The sequence below is a fragment of the Uranotaenia lowii genome, chromosome 3, assembly GCF_029784155.1.
Source record: "Uranotaenia lowii strain MFRU-FL chromosome 3, ASM2978415v1, whole genome shotgun sequence".
Taxonomy (NCBI): domain Eukaryota; kingdom Metazoa; phylum Arthropoda; class Insecta; order Diptera; family Culicidae; genus Uranotaenia; species Uranotaenia lowii.
Genome location: NC_073693.1, coordinates 237,840,147 through 237,859,186, shown reverse-complemented (window position 1 = coordinate 237,859,186; position 19,040 = coordinate 237,840,147). Strand labels below are relative to the sequence as shown.

Sequence of the window (19,040 nt, the reverse complement as noted above, 5' to 3'; positions counted from 1 at the left end):
AACTTGAAGAGCAGTAAATTTAATGTGAAAAATACTTTTAGGTAAGAAAATTTAAATCAAAAACAAAAAGTTTGAATAGTAGTTTGCAGTATTATTAAACATAAAAAGTTTACAAAGAAAAATCAACGCTGTTTTCTGTCTTTTTCAAATGAGATGCAATTATTTCGATGAAATAAAAAAAGTGTTTCAATAGTTTCTTTTTTTTTATTTACAAAATCAAAAATCTTTTCTCTTATTTAAGATGTATAAGAATGGAGGTTACAAAACAAGGAGTAAAATTTTAACTATTGACAGAAATAATAAATATTAGTTAAACTTAAATAAAAAAAAATAAATAAATCAAAATCAAAATCGTCATAATATTCATCGATGATGTGAGAATATGTAAGAATTTGAATTACACACCATTTAGTATTTAAAGGTGTCGGTTAACAGTTTTTAAATATTAACAAATACATATTGATCAATAAATTTTAAGGGGTTTGTCAAGTAAATTTTAAGGTTGAATCTCACCTTAAGAAGAGAAGGTTTTGAAGTTTGAGTTGATAGACAATTTGATTTTTTTTCTCTTATTGCGCTGAAGCTATGTTTTTTCATGAATATAGAGAATGTAAATAATAAAATACTTTGAGTGGTAAAAAAAAATGAAATTCTATAATAATAATTAATTGAAAATATGGATAGTTACAATATTACTTAAATATTTTAATGCTCGAAAACGAAACAAAGCTAAGAAATTTGTTAAACAAATTGTTTTATTATGTAATGCGAGAAGTTACAAATCAAAATCAAACAAAGCTAAAAAAATTGTTTAAAAAATTATAATGTCAGACAATATGAACTATGTTATATTTAATTTTGTTTATGAAAATAGATTAAAAGCAATGGAAAACAGGAACAGAAACGACTTATGTTTTCTAATCTTAATTATTTGAAACGCTTAATTTTTTTTTTATTTGACATTGAAGATGATGACGAGTTTTAACTTCTACTAAAAAACAAATAATATACATTACATATTTTTTCATTGGATTGTTAAAATCCTCTAATTTTTATAAATGAATTATTTCTTTAGTTCATAAACTATTACTCAGGTATCAAAATATTCTTCCTAGGAACCTATGAAATAGAAAAATATTACTAAACGATTGATTTTATTTCCAAACCAAGAAGAAAAACTCAAAAACTACATTGAACTGCTTGAAATTTATTTTTATACTCGCATATTTTATACATTAAAATTCTAGTTTTGTAGATAACACACAATAATAAGCAAGTTCTTTATTTTTCGAAGTTCGCACTTAGTTTCTTCAACGATAGTTAATTGAATTCCAATAAACAACTTTCAAACAACAATTTCCAAACTAAAAATATTACCTTTCTATTTATGAAAAGCCAGAATTTCTGATTTAAAAAAAAACAAGATGTGCAGAAATATTTTGCAAACGACGTTTTTTATCTGTCCTGTTGAATTCCAAATTAAAGACTTATATCTTGAAAAAACAGCACTTTAACGTTTCTTGATCATTTTACCTTTACTGAGAAAAAGATGAACTCTAACACTAACGATTATGAATACAACAAACAGTCTGAGAAAACAACCCAGAGTTGCAATTATAAACACCTTTAATAAAGAACTGAAAAAAAGCTTCCAAAATTATAACCTAAGTAATTAAGTGGAGAAACTACTCGGAAAATCAACTTGTTTCGGTGTTGTTCATATGTTTGGTTTTTGAACACTTTCCTCAAACGAATATACGAATTGCAATGTACCAAGCCGCCGCAATAAGGTGCTAATTTATATCCAGCACCCTAATTGAAATATTTAAGTAAATAAGAATTGATTTTTCTTACCTGAATCCATTCGATTGTAAAAAAAAGCCTTATTCACAATACTCGCCCTTAACAAATTACCCATTTAACAGACCTCGACCCATCTACCTCTTGCCTCTTGCCTCTAGCTCACTTTACCCTAGATTCTTTTATCGATCCAATCCACACCCCTGTGAGCTTTTCTTTTAGCGAGGACACATGCATATTTCGTTAAGTAGCTATGGTGGAGCGCTTTGTCACACCTCTTGCGCTCTTTGGCTTTCATCTGAGCTTTTCAATATGCAAAACGTGTGCTTTTATAACGAAAGCTTTTTTTTTTCTCTTCGACACCGAACAAATTTTGACGCGACGCCATTTCGGATACATTTTAAACAAACATTAAATCGACAAAACAACACCAAATCACACGAATTTCTACAATATTTCACTTTTTATAAGCACTTCACAATATCACAGAACCGAACAACTATTTAAATGGAACAATTCCATCGTTTTTCACCCGAAAAAAGTGAATTTGCAACACCGATTTTAAAAACGCGACCAACACGCGGCAATGTTGCCAGCGTTCACGAGCAAGTTCAGTGTGATTTTTAGCATAAAATCATATATTTAGAATCTCCTCTATCGATGTGTTAGAAAATATTGTCTTATTCATTTTTCTCTGCTTAGTGACACCTTATTGCAAGTGTTTTAAAATTTAGATCGAAATGAAGAAAAACCTAAATTGTGAAATTATCACGACACAGAGGGTCATTTTAGGGAAAAATTCAAACTTGCCATAACCAATCACAGCATGTAAAACAAATTGATAATATTTTGCTGCCTTAAAATGTTTCAGATTCTTAAAAACAAGGGTGGCGCGTATTAGCCACATGGGGCGTTATATGAACTTTTCCCCTATGTTTTATCATGGCCCTTACGTTCGTTATAACGCGTCACCCATAAAATGCTGAAAATAGCATTATTTTTCAAAACGGCCAATTTTCATTGAAAATGAACAAAAAGTGTAAAAACCAAATTCAGTTTAATGAATCAACTTTGAGTGTTTTCTAAATTTCATTTACTCCTTTTTTGATTTTTCTTTCCAGTCAAAAAGCCTTTTAGTATTGGTTTTTGGTTCTCGGCTGTTTTCGGGTGTGTTCGGCTCTACGGGGCTTATTGAATACACACCGGCGCGAATTAGCAACACAGTTTAGTTCTGTGGGTGTAAATAAATCAGCTTTTGAAGCAATTAAGGGATTTTAAATAATGAAAAATTATTGGCATTTGTAGAAAATACTTTTCTTCAACGAGTTCACATGTTTTTTACTCAAAATGTTCATGGAATACAGGGAAACTGGTGATTCGCTTATATGGGGCATAATAGAGCAAAAATCAAGATTATTTTTTTCAAATTGATTGAAAGTAAATAATAATGCTTCTTCAAACTATTTTAATAGATAACTGCATTTCCAGACGTTTTCTAGTATACCAAAGGTTTTAAAAAGGTTCTTAAGAGATGTTCCTCTAACACCAAACAATTTGACATTTGAGCTTTAGTACTTTATCAAACTGCTTATTTTCTTCATCAACAAGACGTGAAATGATGTAACAAACATTCTGGGTTAATTTCGAATCAGAAAAAAAAATCTTTTTTTTGTAAACCACACTTTTCCTGTGCAATTCATAGATGCAGTTCTAGCAGCTTGAACCAAATAAGCTCTCAATATTGATGTTTCGGATATATTTATTTAGACCCATATTCAATGCTTTGAGGAAGTTTTCCAACACAGTTTTGTAGAAGTTCACGCTGAAGGAAGCTTTTCTAGATTTCCAAAAATTCACCAGCTCTTGAATATACCACCACCTAAGTTTCAACTCATCTCAACATCCGATTCAATTGCAAATCATATCAATAATACTGCTAGCCATCTGGTCCATCAAACTCCATCGGAAAGTACAACAATATTCTGATTATCGGTCCATGAGATCCACCATTTAGTGACTTTTATGGAGATATAATTGTTTGGTTTAGTGATCTTATATTTTCCATGGCGTTTACGCGATACCGTATAGCAGCAAGGTAGCCATCTCCGACTTCAAAGTTTGAAGGTTGAAGTACCAACTGAAAATGCAGTGTTTGACTAATTGAAAAAACAAAATTTTTGAATGATTCAAATTCAGCTTAGGTTCTATTTTTCATCATATCTCGTCATGTTAATGAATAAATTAAGCAGTTTGATGAAGAATTATATCTCAAATGTCAAATTCGTTAATGCTAGAGTAAAATCTCATAAAAACCCCTTTAAACCTATGATATTCTAGAAAACGCCTAAAAACCTAGTTATCCATATGAGTAGTTCGTAAAAGCACTATTATTAATTTTAAACAGAGTATTTAAAAAATTATTTCGATTTTTGTAGAAAACATAAGTGGTACTATTCTAATTTCGCACCCCGTTTCCATATTTTTGGTCCTGAACGCCAATTACATCGTCCAAAAAAAATAAACTCATGCTTGATTTATTCGTTCAACAATTTAAAGCAAATTGTAGAAGAAAATTTGGATGATTTTTACTCATTCATATTTTAACAAGCCAAACACATAGTGGTACTATTTTTGTTTCGCTCACTGTTGCCCACTCAAAATGATCTTTTAAATTTAATTTTTAAAGTTTCAAGTTATTTATTGAGGTTTACCATTGAGAACATTCCATCGCATTTAGCTTCTAAATTTTTCAGTTCCAAATTCCTCCACGTGGTGTGTTATCGGTCAAATCAATCCTCCCACATCGACTTCGGTCACTCAGTTGCAAGTTAGCTTGGTGTTGACCATATTTTAGCACGCCACCAACCACTTGAGTGACACATGAATGATTTATGACCGTTAAGCTCTCCTCATCTCATCGCTCTGTCGTAAACAACAGCTAATTATTTGAACGTATGAAGTTGTTTCGTCGTTTTGCAGCGGAAAGGTGATTCCTTTCAAAATCTATTACCATACATTTCCATTAATATTTTGCTCAAAATAGTAGGTGTTAATTACGTTACAAAATTTTCGCTTCCACAACAGGGAGAAATGTCACGTACCGAATTGTACAAACTTGAGTGGGCTAACTAAAAATGCGCGACTGAATCCGGTCCGGTGACCGTGAAAATTTTCGTAGTCGAATTTGAAACGAAGACATGATCCGGAAATAACTCAATTAGAATTCATTAGAATAAACCAAAGCTTTTTTTAGAATTCTCTTCCATCCTTCAACAAAAAAAAAAAACAAGATCCAACCAAATGAAATAAGTGTTTGATCAAATGATTACCTTTCGTTGGCAGCACGACCTTGACTTCATTTCGATTTCATTATTGTACTTCTAAACAAGTTCTGTTGACCCAATAGTCTCCAACTTTTTGCCGGGTATGTCAGTTGAGCTAAGAAACAAAAAACAAATGTAACTTCATTTCGGGTTCATTGAGAAGGCAAAACCCGTATTTGTGGGAGTGCTGATTCATACACTTAATATAGAGTTACAACTCCAACTGGCTCGCAATTTCTTGATTCCGACCGTTTGAGTTGTAGGTATCAGATGCTGGGAGCAGGTTCGAGAGAAGTGAATATTTCTTAAACAAATCACAATAGCCGAGGTTTGATTCGAAGAACAGAGGAAAAAAGAAAAAAAATAACACGACACGAGCTGGTTTAAAAATTATGCATAACTGAGTGATTGAATGTCAACTTTGATACGTTATTAAGATTCTTGCATGTTATGTACAGTTCTAAGGCGAATTTGAGGTAATTGATATCATTAGAAAAAATACATACTACAGAATAATATTAAATTTTAGATAAGTTTTGAAAAATTTCGAGTTAAATTTTTGAGCGAAGGTAATTTATGTCTGATGTTCGATAAAATCATTACAGATATCGGTGAAATTTTATCTGGTATTGTAATTTTGATGGATCGATTATTCTTAGTTATTAATTATTAGTAATTAATTATTATATTAGAATATTAGTAATTTAACACTATCAAGAAAATTGAAAAAAAATCAACCAAGAAAGTCACTTAGCTCACTGCTAAATATCTTTAGAATTGTAAACAGTAAATAGATCCACCAAAACATGAATGCACCGTTGAAGAATGATATATATTATTGAGGATTAACAGGATCAGTAATCAAATGAAAAATAAATCATATATTAAAATATTCCCAGAAACTAGCTGATTCAATAGACGTTATTTTACACCCTCAATTCGACTTTGACTTCTGCCATAAAGTCGATGAAATTAATCGTATTTTGAACAACCTAAAACAAAACAAACTAGTAAAACACGAATTCTGAAAAAAGACCGCTATCGAGCACGTCAGGTCAAATTTGAAATATATTTCTTATTTATTTAATATCTAGACTAGAGATATACAAAATAGTGAAATTCGACGAACGGTCGAATACCTAATATTGACCTTTTCAACTATTCGGTGGAACGAATAGTCGGTCGAATGTTCTATTGAGTTTTTAAGAAAAAAAATTCCTTTCAGCGCGTTCCATTGGAAGATTGGATGATTTTCGAAATGTAATCACTAGCTAAAATGAAATCAGATCACTTGTCGCTTCAAGGACTTATCAAAAAGAGAATGCATTTCAGTGAATTCTGGGACAAAACATGTTTAAACAGGTTCCAAGTAATCTGCGATGGCTTAATTGAAATCAAATTAGATAAAGGCCAAAATTAAGCAAGATATTTTCAAAATATTTAGGATAAGTTAACCACCGTTAATTGATTTTTGTAAATTTATTTTCAGCATATCGGTGAAAATGTATATTCATGGGGAAAGAATATCAGAATTGAAAATTGATAAAGATGGTTAGAAAATTTTTAAACTGCGACCCAGAGATGGGTCTTGACTCAAACATTCAATCAGCGAACCTTTTTTTTTTTTTTGTAGAAGAAATGAATCCAACTGTGTTATATGAAATTTCAGGGACTAGATAAGAGAAAATCGATGTTGAAAAACATGCGAAAAAAAAAATTCGCCTTGTCTCCCGGTAGGACTTGAATCCACATCTTGCGCCTCTCCGGTAAGAAAAGTTAGAAAAAATGTACAGATGTTGAAAAGAGCAAAAGAGCATTTTTGCGAGGAAACTTATTAATGTACACCATACTTTACCCCGCAACATTTCATTATTTAGGAGAAGTTGGACCGGGATAGAGGTGGCACTACCTATACAACGAAATTTGGTTGGTCCGAAGGTAAACACGTATGCTCCGGACGGGCTGTACTTCAAGAATATACATTTTCGCTGATATGCCGAAAATAAATTAACAAAACTATTTTCGAAATATTTCGTTGAAAATGACGATCCTTAACCTCAAGCATATCATACTTTCTACTAAAGTATCAGCACTGCTGGGAAAATCTGATCAAAATTAAGTCATTATTCAGAAACACACAGAGAGTAAAAAAATTACTTTCCAATTTGAATTCTTCATCAAATCACATCAGCAGTGCGTTGGAATCGTTTTTCATGATTAAAAAAATTGATGTTTGTTTGTGAACTAACTCTAAACTAAAATTAAAAGTTTTCAAAGCGGAACTTCATTTTTTTGTTTTGTAAATCAGGTAAGTATATCAAGTCAAAATCGGGGAAGATTTTAGCAATATCTGGGGAGCCTGGCCAGATTTCACAAATTCCGATTTCTTAAAAAAACTGTATCCCAAAAAATGCAACACCTACATTTGTGAATAACTGTTGAACGGATGGATGGAAATTGAGGAAATTTTCACAGATACTACCTAGTAATGTAACGTTGACATGCAAAATTGGCAATCTGTCAAGTGGTTTTTGAGACAGCATCTAATAAATATGTTTATTGATCAAAAAGTTTGGACAACATCTGAGCCATCTGTGAACTACCACTTTTCTATGTTAAGGCTATTTTTGTTGACGTCATTCATTTCCTAGGGCCTTCAAAAGAACTCAATATTTGCTATTTTATCGTAGTGATGGCAAATTTAACAGACTGTCTATCTTCTGCAAGAAAACAACATTATTGACATTTTAGATTTAGAAACCTTTGAATGTGCTATGGAAGGCAAATGGTGGGTTTTGTATGCATTTTTTTGTATTTTGGCCGTTAAATGTGTCAATAGTTATGTACTACCTACCGGTTTTATTTTTTTTGTTTCGATTATAGTCGTTTTACCATCGTTATGGCATTCGCGACTTTATTAACGTTACAGTGGGCGGATCGTTATTGAAAAACTATCCGGTACAACCGTGTTCGATGTTTACTCTTAGGCTCGAACTCACGGACATCGGCTCAGGAGACAACAGACTTGCCAACTGAGCTATATCACAAACCCCTACCGGTTTTATCTTCCACAGATCGTCATCCAAATTTAGTACTAGATATAATATAATTTTGAATTTTTCTTATCTTTCTTCTTTGGATCATTCAGACGAGGCTTGCTATCAAAAAATTTCTCTTAGGAAATCGACTAGGTGCCTCCAATCAATATCCATCCATCCGATCAAAAGTTATTCATAAATGTTGCATTTTTTTCGAATACAGTCCTTAAACAATAACACCATTTTTTTAAATAATAAAGTTGAAAATCAATTTCAATGCAAAATTGGCCACTGAATTTTAATATGAAATTCACGAAAATCTTATTAGAACCGTTTTTGAGTGACGCTCCAAATAAGAAATTTTGGAAAAATTAAAAAGATACTTGTAGTTAGATTCAAATTTCTCGGACTGATTAACACTAATTTGAAATCTCTTTTTGCATATTGAAAGTGAATAAATTTACTATCGATCATATGAGCTTTATTTTTGCGTAATTAATGAATTCATGATAGAAGAAATTATAAAAAATGCAGTTGTTAGAGCAAAATTTCGATAATATCATTTTAAAAAAATTCTATCGAACTTAAATTTCAATTTCCAACAAAGATTTCAAGTGGTTGTTTATCAAAATCGATTAAAATGAAAAAGTTTTGGTTATTTTACAAAAACAGTAATTTTATGCATTTTTGAATAATTTTATGAAACGCAGTGTACTAATCTTAGTATAGGAGAAATCTTACTCGCTTTAAGCTACAATTGATCATTAGCCACATGCCAAATTTCAGCAAGATCTGACCATGGAAAGGAGTTGCTTGAATCTCAAGCGTGAATGGGATTTTAAAGTATTTCACACGGGAGGAGCAAAACAAACTAGTTTTTCAATAATGTCATTTTTCTTCAAAATATCTCAGCATCACAAATCAAAATAACCATTACTTCTTTAAAAACGAACACAAACACATATAGGATTGCAATGAAATTTGAATGTTTCCTCGAAGAGATCCCTTTTTTTCTTAACTCTAAGCGAACCTTTCGAGGATATGATGGCTAGCATCATACAAATGATAAAACCACCAACCCACAGACTACTATGTACAATGTATGCCGTGATCGAGATTCGATGTCATGCCCGCTTGCTTAGAAAATTTGGAAGTTACCCTCTACGCCACGAGCTGCGTCCACAACTGTCGATAAAATTAAATTTTCTCAAAAAAATTGAATTTTTTTATCATTTTTTTTTTTATTATTAGTTCACTAATATCAACAATACAATACTGCTGATCACATGCATAAATAAAGCTCAGATATTCGAGAGCAAATTTATTCACTTTCTATTTGCAAAAAAAGATTTCAAGTTAATGTTATGCAGTTCGAGATATTTGATTCTAAGTACAAGTACTTTTTTTATTTTTTAAAAATTTCATATTTGGAACATAACTCAAAAACTGTTCTACTGAAGTTTTGCTGAATTTCATTTTTGAATTCGACACTCGATTTAACAATAAAAATTTGGGTCGGTCAATAAAGTTCACGATTTTTTCAGCATGATCTTCAGTGAAAAATACACAGATACACCTTAGATGTTTTACTGACACTGAAACTGTTGGTGATTGTGTAGTGTACACCCACATATCAGACTCTACTCCAATAATGACCTTCCTCGGAGGGGGAATTATCGGCACAAGATTCTATACCGGACCGGCACTTACGAGCTTTCTCATCCGCACTGCATATGCCTGAAAGAAACCAAACAAAACATATTCCATCTACCATCACAAGACAAAGAAGGATGGAAACAATTAGCCAGCAAGGATATTGTCGAGCACTGATAGAGTATGTAAACCAGCATCAAAAAAACATTTCTTTGTTTCCAACCCCCGGCAAACAACCACCGGCTAAGATATCAGGCAGAAAGCAGCTGTGCGTGTGTATGTAATCTGGCAATTGAAAACAGTTTCTCGTTTCCTATTCCTTTACTCATCTCATTCCCATCAAAGAAAAAAGAGGATGAAAAAAAATCCACCGGCCAAACGGTAGAACACTGCGTTATTTTGGTGACCGGGTGACGAAAGACAATGACAATAGACCTTCGTTTGCTGATTGACTGAGTTGGTGCACTGGTTAAGTTATCAGACTGGCAAGTCGAAATAAGAATGTTGCGTTGGGCTCGGTTCTCACTTTTTATTTTTATTTTGGGATAAATTACCCAATTGGATGAAAGACCCATAAAATGTTTTTCTTGTTTCGCTTGAAGTAGTGATCATACATCATTTTGCATGGGAGCTCGAGTCTTGATGCCAGTAATGCTTTTCCAAACATATCACATATCATCTTTGGTACAGCACACTTTTCAGCGCATTTTGGACATAAAGTTAGCGCCGAGTGCCATTGAAATTTTGCAACCTCTTCTATGGGTGTAGCTTTTGCAAATTACTTTTGAATATTGTATGAAATATCCAACATCCTTTGAACAATTTGACAAGTCTGTTATTGTATAAATAAAAAAAATAAATATTCGGTCGAATACTTACCTCAACTATTCGATAAACCAAATATTTGGTTTGACGGTTTTTTGTGGTATTTGGAGGCGAATATTTGGCCGATAGAATATTCGGTACATTTCTCATTTAGACTCTTTTTCAAACTATAGTACATACACACGAAGGAAAATAAATGGCAGTACGATAAAAAAAACGTTTATTCAACCATAAGTTGGTTGTCCCGTTTCCACTCGTTAATTCTCAATTCATTTGAAAAATGTTCAATCAAATATCTGTGATTTGAATAAAAATAAAATGTCTCAGTTCTTGAACAACTAAAAAAAATGATCTGTGCAAACATTAAAAAGTAAAACTCAGAAAAAAGTTTTCAACTAATTTTTTTGATTGGAAGTTCTTATATTTGGGATAAAATTCGAATTTCAAATCTGATTTGATGTAGATAATTTTTTTCAAGTTTCTATAATCCTTTTCACTCAAGTCATATAATATAACTCTTCCTACTTTTTCACTACAAAGATCTAAACATAAAATACGAAGTTTTATGAAAAAGTTTCATTCAAAAGTTAATATACATACATCAGGGCCGTAGGAAGAACCGACTCATGGGGGGGGGTTTTGGTGACTGAACTTTATCTATAATTTTTTGCCCAACAATTCACGAAAAAAAAAATCCAAAAAAATTATTCATTGTTAAGTATTTTTAAATAAATAATTTTTGTATTGAATCGTAAATTTAGTGAATTGATTCCAAACCTCAAATGTCAGGTAAATTTTTATGATGAAATCTTCAGTAACAAAATTTGAAATTAGCTTCCATTGATGGTTAGAATCTTTGAATTTGTTTATGAGTTTGGTAGATAAAACTTATATGATTTAAGCATAAAATAAGTTTTTTAGGAGAACCTCAATTTCTTAAAAAAAACTTATTCTGTACTCAAATCGAACAAGCCTAGTCTTACAAACTCTTTTGCATATTCAAAGATTATAACCCTGGATGAAAATCAAAATCAAATTGAAAATAAGTAAGAAATAAAAATTTTGAGGATCAAATTAGCTTGATGCAACTTAAACCAAACTTATGATTTTAGTTTGAAATTTGGCTTTTAAAAAGTCAGTGCAAAAACTGCATTTGAAAATTATAACAATACACCGAGAAAAAAATAAAGTTTCGTGCCGATTTTTATTGTTAAGATAAGATACATGTTTCTTTAACAGCACAAATTTTCCATAAAGAATCAATTCCATAATGAAAATCCTGTGAACAATTTTTCTAAAATATTTTTTTTATTTTTCCCATAAAACAAAACTTAGAAAGATAACTCAAATTCTTCTTTATATTTGTGATTTTCAGCTGAATTGTGTGTACAAAATATTTTTTATTAAAAATTTGAATTCTAGAAATTGAATTGACAAGCCTTTTTTTAAGTTTATGATCTCTAGAACTTCTGAACAATTTAATGTTGATTGTGAAACTCATTTACAAGCCAAATCTATTTCTGAATTTGTAATCTGCATTCTGTATCTGAATTCTGAACCTGAATCCGAATTTCTATACGATTTCTAAAATGTACAAAAGATATGATTTCCGAATCTTAATTGCATATAAGCATTTCATAAGAATATCAAGATTCAAGGCATTCACGAATCTATTATTTTAATACTGTAGTTCTAGTTAGATCTAAAAAAAATTTCAAATTGTTTATTTTTAATCTGTATAAAAATATAATTTCAAATGATGAATCTGAATTTGAATTTTCAATTTTGGATCGCCATTTAGAAGCTTTGAATGTTCGAATTTTGTGTGAGAATTAAGTTTAAGAACTTCGAATTCGAATATATAAAAAAAATTTCTTTTGTTCATATTTGGAAAACTATTGTCAAAATATTGAATATGTATATGATTTCCGGAAAACGTGATTTAAATTTTATATGAAATGCCAAACCCAATTTGAACCAGGATTCCAAAGCAGCTTTTCGTTTCTAATTTATTTAGATTTTTCGAACTGAATATCAAGGGTCCTAAACTGGACGACGGTTGTGTTTTTTCGGATAGAAAATTTTCAAGAATCTTGAACAATAAATTAAAAAGTCTACTCTTGAAATAAGAACTGAATCCAGGTACTTATTTTGGCATCTTGTGTTGGTTATGATTATCAGTTGTTACTCTCGTATCAGCCAATGCAAGATGTGTGTAGTCACGCCATGCTATGCTGAATATCAAGGGTCCTAAACTGGATACAGAATCCGAAATACGAAAATAGAAATATAACTTTGGCTATTGGAATATGGAACCAAAACCTCCGAAATTGGTGTAATTTAATTTAAAATTTAACATTCAGACCAGAATTTTTATGAATAAGTGAGAAAATTTTGAAAAACTGTAGCAGAATTTTGAACTTGGGGTGGGTTCTTGAGGGTTTGGCATTAGTTTTTAGTCTAGATTGTTATTCTTAAATAACCTCGCTATATTATAATAATTTGGTTTTAAATTTGAAGTTTTGAGTGTAGTGCACAATACCTCGCTTGATTTTTTTTGGACTCTCATGGGGGGGGGGGTTTAACCCCCAAAACCCCCCCCGTTCCTACGGCCATGACATACATCATTTACAGGGCTTGAAATATTAAAAAAAATTTCCGCAATTAAGAAGTTTCATTATGAAAAAATTTGTTTTAATAGAGAGAAAGTGATATGAGAATGAGGCACAACAATAGCCGTAGAACCGGGGAGGGGGGGGGGGGGGGATGGGTGGTTAAACCCCCCATGAGGGTCTAAAAAATTTCAAGCAAAATGTTCTTCTCTAAACTAAAAATTTCAAATTTTATTCAAATTTTGAAGAACGACAAAAGTGCATCAACAGTAACAATCTCGACTCAGAACTAATGTTACAATTAATTATTCCTTATATTTGACGATACGATAAGAGCGCATTTTGCAAACATTTTTGTTTACCCATTCCCCTCATACAGATACAAATACGCACTGCACAAATATTTGAAATTTTCTCGGAGTGTAAAAAGCAAAAACACTGAAACAAGATACGACGAAGAAAAACGCACTTTTTGAGTGGACTTCCTTTAGCGTGTGAAGAGCCGTCAATCAAAAATAACACGAGGAAATTCAGAAACTTGGCAACATTGCTTGCTCATTCGTGTTTCCGGTGAAAAGTAAAAAACACGCGTCGGGAAGGTGCGCCATCGGTAGGGAAAAGCCGTCGTCGATTTTACCCATTCTGGTCCCCGGAAAAGCAGGCATCGACAGGTAAGCGGATTCTAACAACCGCAAGAAAATTATATCCTCACGAAAATGTACTCCTCAGGCTCGCTCCACCGATTGGCCGCCATCGGATTCTTCCGAGCAGGACGACTGCCGGAACGGGCAAAAAAAAAACGTGGGCTACAAATTAGCCATCACTGCCTTTCTACTCATCATCATAATCCGTAAACATCCGGAGGCACATCCGGAAGCACGAGGGTGGCTCAGCGGATAGATATCCGAGCAAACCGGAAAGGTAAGCCAAAAACCCACAAAATTAGCCAACGACTAAAGCGCGTACTTTTGCAGGCTTGCTAAAGCTATCGGCCAACAAAGAAAAGGGCCACAGACGCCCGGAAAATTGCCAGCCAAGAAGGAAACAATCATCAAAAGGGGTCGAGAGCGTGAGTACTGTGAGTGTTACCGTCATGCCTCGGCTGACCAACGTTTTTTTCCAACAGGACCCCTCTTTTTTCTTTGTTCATGTACGACCTGTTATACGGAACCTTTTATGCAACTTCCTTTGGCGCAATCTCTTTGTGCAAGCCTGTTTGCGCAAACCTTTTCTTTGCGTGACATTCTTTTCATCATCCTGTTGTTCCAACATCGGGGACAACTTTTGTTGCACTTTCGCGACCGAAAGCTCGATCGAAGTCCGGATTGTCTCGACGGCCTAGAAAGGCATAAGGCTTGTCGATTCGGAGCACACGGGGTGTGCTAAGTTTCTGCTGGGCGATCGACGAACGACGAGGGAGGCAGAAATCCACGAAAAGGCAACCCTCCTTAGAGCCAGGAGTGACTAGGTGCTGCACTTCTGTTCGTGCGGGCCGACAAGGTGTGGTTTCGGTAAGACGAGGACGCAGGTATCAAAGCATCATCGGTCAGCGGATGACATTCTGCGGGGACACGAGCGAAAATCCGTGGTGTGGTCCGAATCTCCGTACGACGAGTGAGAGTGCATGTCTAGAGGTGCACCTGGCGGTGTCCAAGATTCGTCGAGTGACAAACGGCATCACTCGTGTGCCAGAGAGCAGCATTGCACGTGTGCCAGCAAGGGGTGTTGCACGTGTGCCAGCAAGCGGTGTTGCACGTGTGCCAGCAAGCGGTATTGCACGCGTATCGAAGGTGAACGAGAGTGAATCGGACAGGTGGCGCGAATCGTTCAGCGTGGGTGACAAGAACAGGTGTGAACCTACGGATTGCTGAGGGCGTTGACTGGGGCGAATCCCAGGCGTGTGCCGAATAGATCCAGGGAGCCGCTCCAAAGCAACCGAGGCGAAACCCGCAAGGCAGCGAAGATGCACGTAAGTCGATTTGTTTATAATGTGAGGGGGGAAATAACATGGGTGTAAAATTCAAGCAACCGTAAATAAATGTTGCCATCATATGTTTGCGAAAGATTTTATTCATTCGTGGCACCGACCACAGTAGCCTTCATAATACTAAGGCTAAACCTCGAAATCTTATCCTATGTCTACAATTCTACTACAGATTTTCAAAAGTTTTCTCATTTGTTTATGTTTAAAGAATACGTACTCGAAAACGCCAGCAAAAATTATTCACAAAAGAAGATGGTGCCTGAATTTTTGGTACAGTTTTCAGTCTCGAAAATCAAATTTTCAACAAGATTAGACTCACTAAGGTTGCCTGATTACCCGGATGTTTTTAGTTTTATTTTTCATTTATATTTTTTTATTTTATCCAAATAAACTTTGTGATGTGTAACGATGAAAAAAAACGCCAATAGAGTTTTATTTATTCTCAATTGAAATTGAAAATTTTCAAATTTTCCTTAATATTGCTCAGATTTTCGGTTGTAAACTTTATCAAGGTTTTTAGATGAAATAGTCTGGATTTGCCTTACCCGGATATGTTCGGAGAAATATCTGGTGAGCTGTTAAATTTGTTGCCTGTGATTGGATTGCTGAATCTGTATCCAGTTTATTATTCTTGATTTTCAGTTCGGTTCATCATTGGGACAAAATCCTGATTCAAATCTTGGTTTTGCATTTAAAACTAAAATTAGATTCATTTTCCATGTTCGAAACTCATCATTACGGAGCATTAAAGAAAATATTAGAAATAATCGTTTTTTTAAGATTTGGATTCGAGATTTTTATTCTTGATTGTTATGCAAAATTGATACTTAAAAAAGTTCCAGAATAGTGATCCAAAATTGAAATATCAGAGTTTCATCATTCGGAATTTTCATTCAGATTCACTAGCTGAATTACAAATACATAATTGAAGAAAGAATTCAGGGATTTCATATAGCAATTCAAAGATTCAAAATTCAAATAAGATATTTCTGATTAAGGATTGTGTTGTAAAATGTCATGTATGGTTTATAATCATTTAGAATTTATATTCAGAAATCGAATTCAAATTAGAAATTCAGAGCTTTTATTGAGGTTCAAAATGCAAAACACTGATCAGGAATTAACATTCAAAATTGTTCAAAACAAAACAAAAAACAGGTGATAACCAAAACTATGAAATCTGATCTCTTTTCCAAGACTGTGTTCTGTTAAAAAACTAAATTTTTAATAAAAAAGTAATTACGAATGATAATTTAATGTTGATAAAATAACTTGCACATAGTCTTCAATTTCAGGAAAATTCTGCTGGAAATATATTTTATTGGTTTGAGATTTAACATTGTATATACAATTTGTATTGTATTGTATAAATACAAAGATTAAAACTTAAGTCAGAATGTATCGAGTTTACAAGAGTTAAAAATAAATCTGATTTGAACCCCATACAAGTTTTTCTATCAAATAAAGTCTCCAAGATACCTCATTTATTTTTTTAGCTTCAAAAAAACTGATACACTTTTAGGACTTATTTTCGAAAGCAATGATTTTAAATGAATAACTAGTAATATAAAAGAACTTAAACCCGAATAATGAGATAGTATTAGTATCACTTATTTTTACTATTATTTATGTATGCATTTTAGGGCCAAATTTTATAAGAATAATTTTGTCACCAAAACCCCCCCTTTGAGGCAATTTTTCCTACGGGCCTGGGTACAACCAAATATTGATTTTGATTCTGATCGTGATCCTGTTCCGATCATATTCCAGTAGTAAATCCAAATCATGATCGTTGTTTTGATCCAGATCCTTGACATGATTTTTATTCTGATCTTCCCTTTGAATCTTTAGATTTTTTTTTTATGAAATCTGTTATGCTTATTTTCTCTTCAATATAAACGCTTTGGCTATAACAAACTTGATCAAATGAATAGTCAAAAATTTCTTAAAAATCAATTTTTTTATGGTTTTTTTGCATGCTAAATCATATGAGTTTTTCCCTAAATTATTTTTCCTTAGCTAAGTCTTAAGGGATAGATTTAACAACGAATATAAATTTAAAAAAACCAACTAGTAAAAACATAATCAACAAAAGCATTGTAGCTCCGTTTTATCCGAAAATACTCAATAACTATAAGAAAAAAAACACAAGGTATTGCAAATATGTAATTGCATAACAAATGCAGCACAAAAGTGTTACTGACCTCCATTGATAAATGTGCATTTCACGATTGCATCCCAACCGATGAAGAATCACTAACCTGATAATATGCTCCGCGAAGGTCTTGTAGTCAATTAGGTTTGTTATGACTACACTAAATTAGTCCAAACCAACAGTCAGGGCAACTTGCTTACTACGAAAATACTATGAGAAGAACTAACTAATGCTTAATGATCCTTCTGTGCCGGGTTGCGTTCAATAAAACGCTCGATTTGTTTACGTTGTTGATTGAGCACCAACTTGTGTAGCAGCAGCAGCATCGAAGGGTGTTTGCCGCTTAATGGATTAACAGCCGATTACCAACCCCTTTTCAAATCCTCCACACCTCAGAGGCCGCTAAACTTAGAGGCGTTACATCGAATTCGCGTTACTGAGACCAATTGATTGATCTTTTGTTTCGAAGTTCATTCGCCTTACCGTTTTGGTGAGAAATTTTTTGAAATTTTAAATTGTTTTAGCAAGTTACGTAAATTCTATAAAATGGCTTATGTTAAAACTTTAATTTCTTTAGAACATTTTTTTCTCAATTCATTTTTTTTCTGTCAGCCTCAAGTTTGACTGTGAATGTTCTTTTTCTCCATCGAGTCTTAATTTATAACTTTAGCATATAAATAGCCATCATTCTTCCACATCAAAGAGCACAGCAGTGCTCATAAATCTCCCCATTCTCAAAGACTTTACAGTGGTACTATTTTTTTTTATTTGAAAGACCGAGTCACAAAGCTCACAAAACGCTCCGGTGAATAATTCAACCATATCATTAGGATGGTGGGTGAGTGCCCAGCATTAGAGGTAGAAGAACGTGCTCTTTGAACAGAACTTTTTTTCCTCGTCTTCAAACAACTGACCATCAGCATTAGTTGCCGTCTTGCAATTTCTTCCATGGAGCGAAAATTGATCTATCACTAAGAGAGGGTCTCTATGTAGATCTAGCCCAACTGGACGATGACGACGACGGATGGGAGCAAGATTTTCATCAGTGATGGACGACGACGACGACTGGCGGTGACTTGACTTCATAAGAAACAAAGTTGAACGGGGAGAGGTCTCTGAAAATAGCCACAAAAGGTCGTTCAACTGTACTCCGATGCTCGATGGTTTTTAGCTGGTGAACTTTAATGTGCTCATTACGAGGACTAATTCGAGGGGACTAAGCTTGATTCAGTGGAGTTTTAACTCAAACTACCTTATGTTTGGCTGTTTGGAGTGTAGTTAAACATGATTTTAAGTGTTTTCAAATGTTAAGTTGTAGGATTAGTGTACAACATTGAATACCAATAGAGATTAATTTGACAAAAATTCATGCTTTTGATGAAAGAGCCTAAAAACACATGTTTGAAGTCCACACACAGCTCACAAAACTATCTAAAAATAAGAGATTGTAAAAATTCACTGTCGTGAAAAATGTGCATTGCACCAAATATGATGACATGACAGTTTTGAAGTATGTATCTACATATGTTTCTTTCTTTCAGGCATACACAATGATGGCTACCACACTTAATCTTTTGTAAATATTCCAAGGCTTGTAGACGAGAATACGTAATTCATGGTTCAGCATTTTGTTGGAATTCTTAGACCTAT

General features: G+C 33.3%; 1 protein-coding gene and 1 long non-coding RNA gene across 5 annotated transcripts in view; one reads left to right on the top strand and one right to left on the bottom strand.

Annotated features, from left to right (window-relative positions):
- LOC129758486 (uncharacterized) overlaps nt 1–19,040 on the bottom strand; it is a 250,910-nt gene that overhangs the window by 98,707 nt on the left and 133,163 nt on the right. The gene's annotated exons all lie outside the window — the stretch shown is intronic.
- Nucleotides 13,822–14,319, top strand: LOC129758488 (uncharacterized). The gene is made up of 3 exons (XR_008739998.1): nt 13,822–13,922; nt 13,981–14,172; nt 14,226–14,319. It is a non-coding gene; the product is annotated as an uncharacterized LOC129758488 (long non-coding RNA).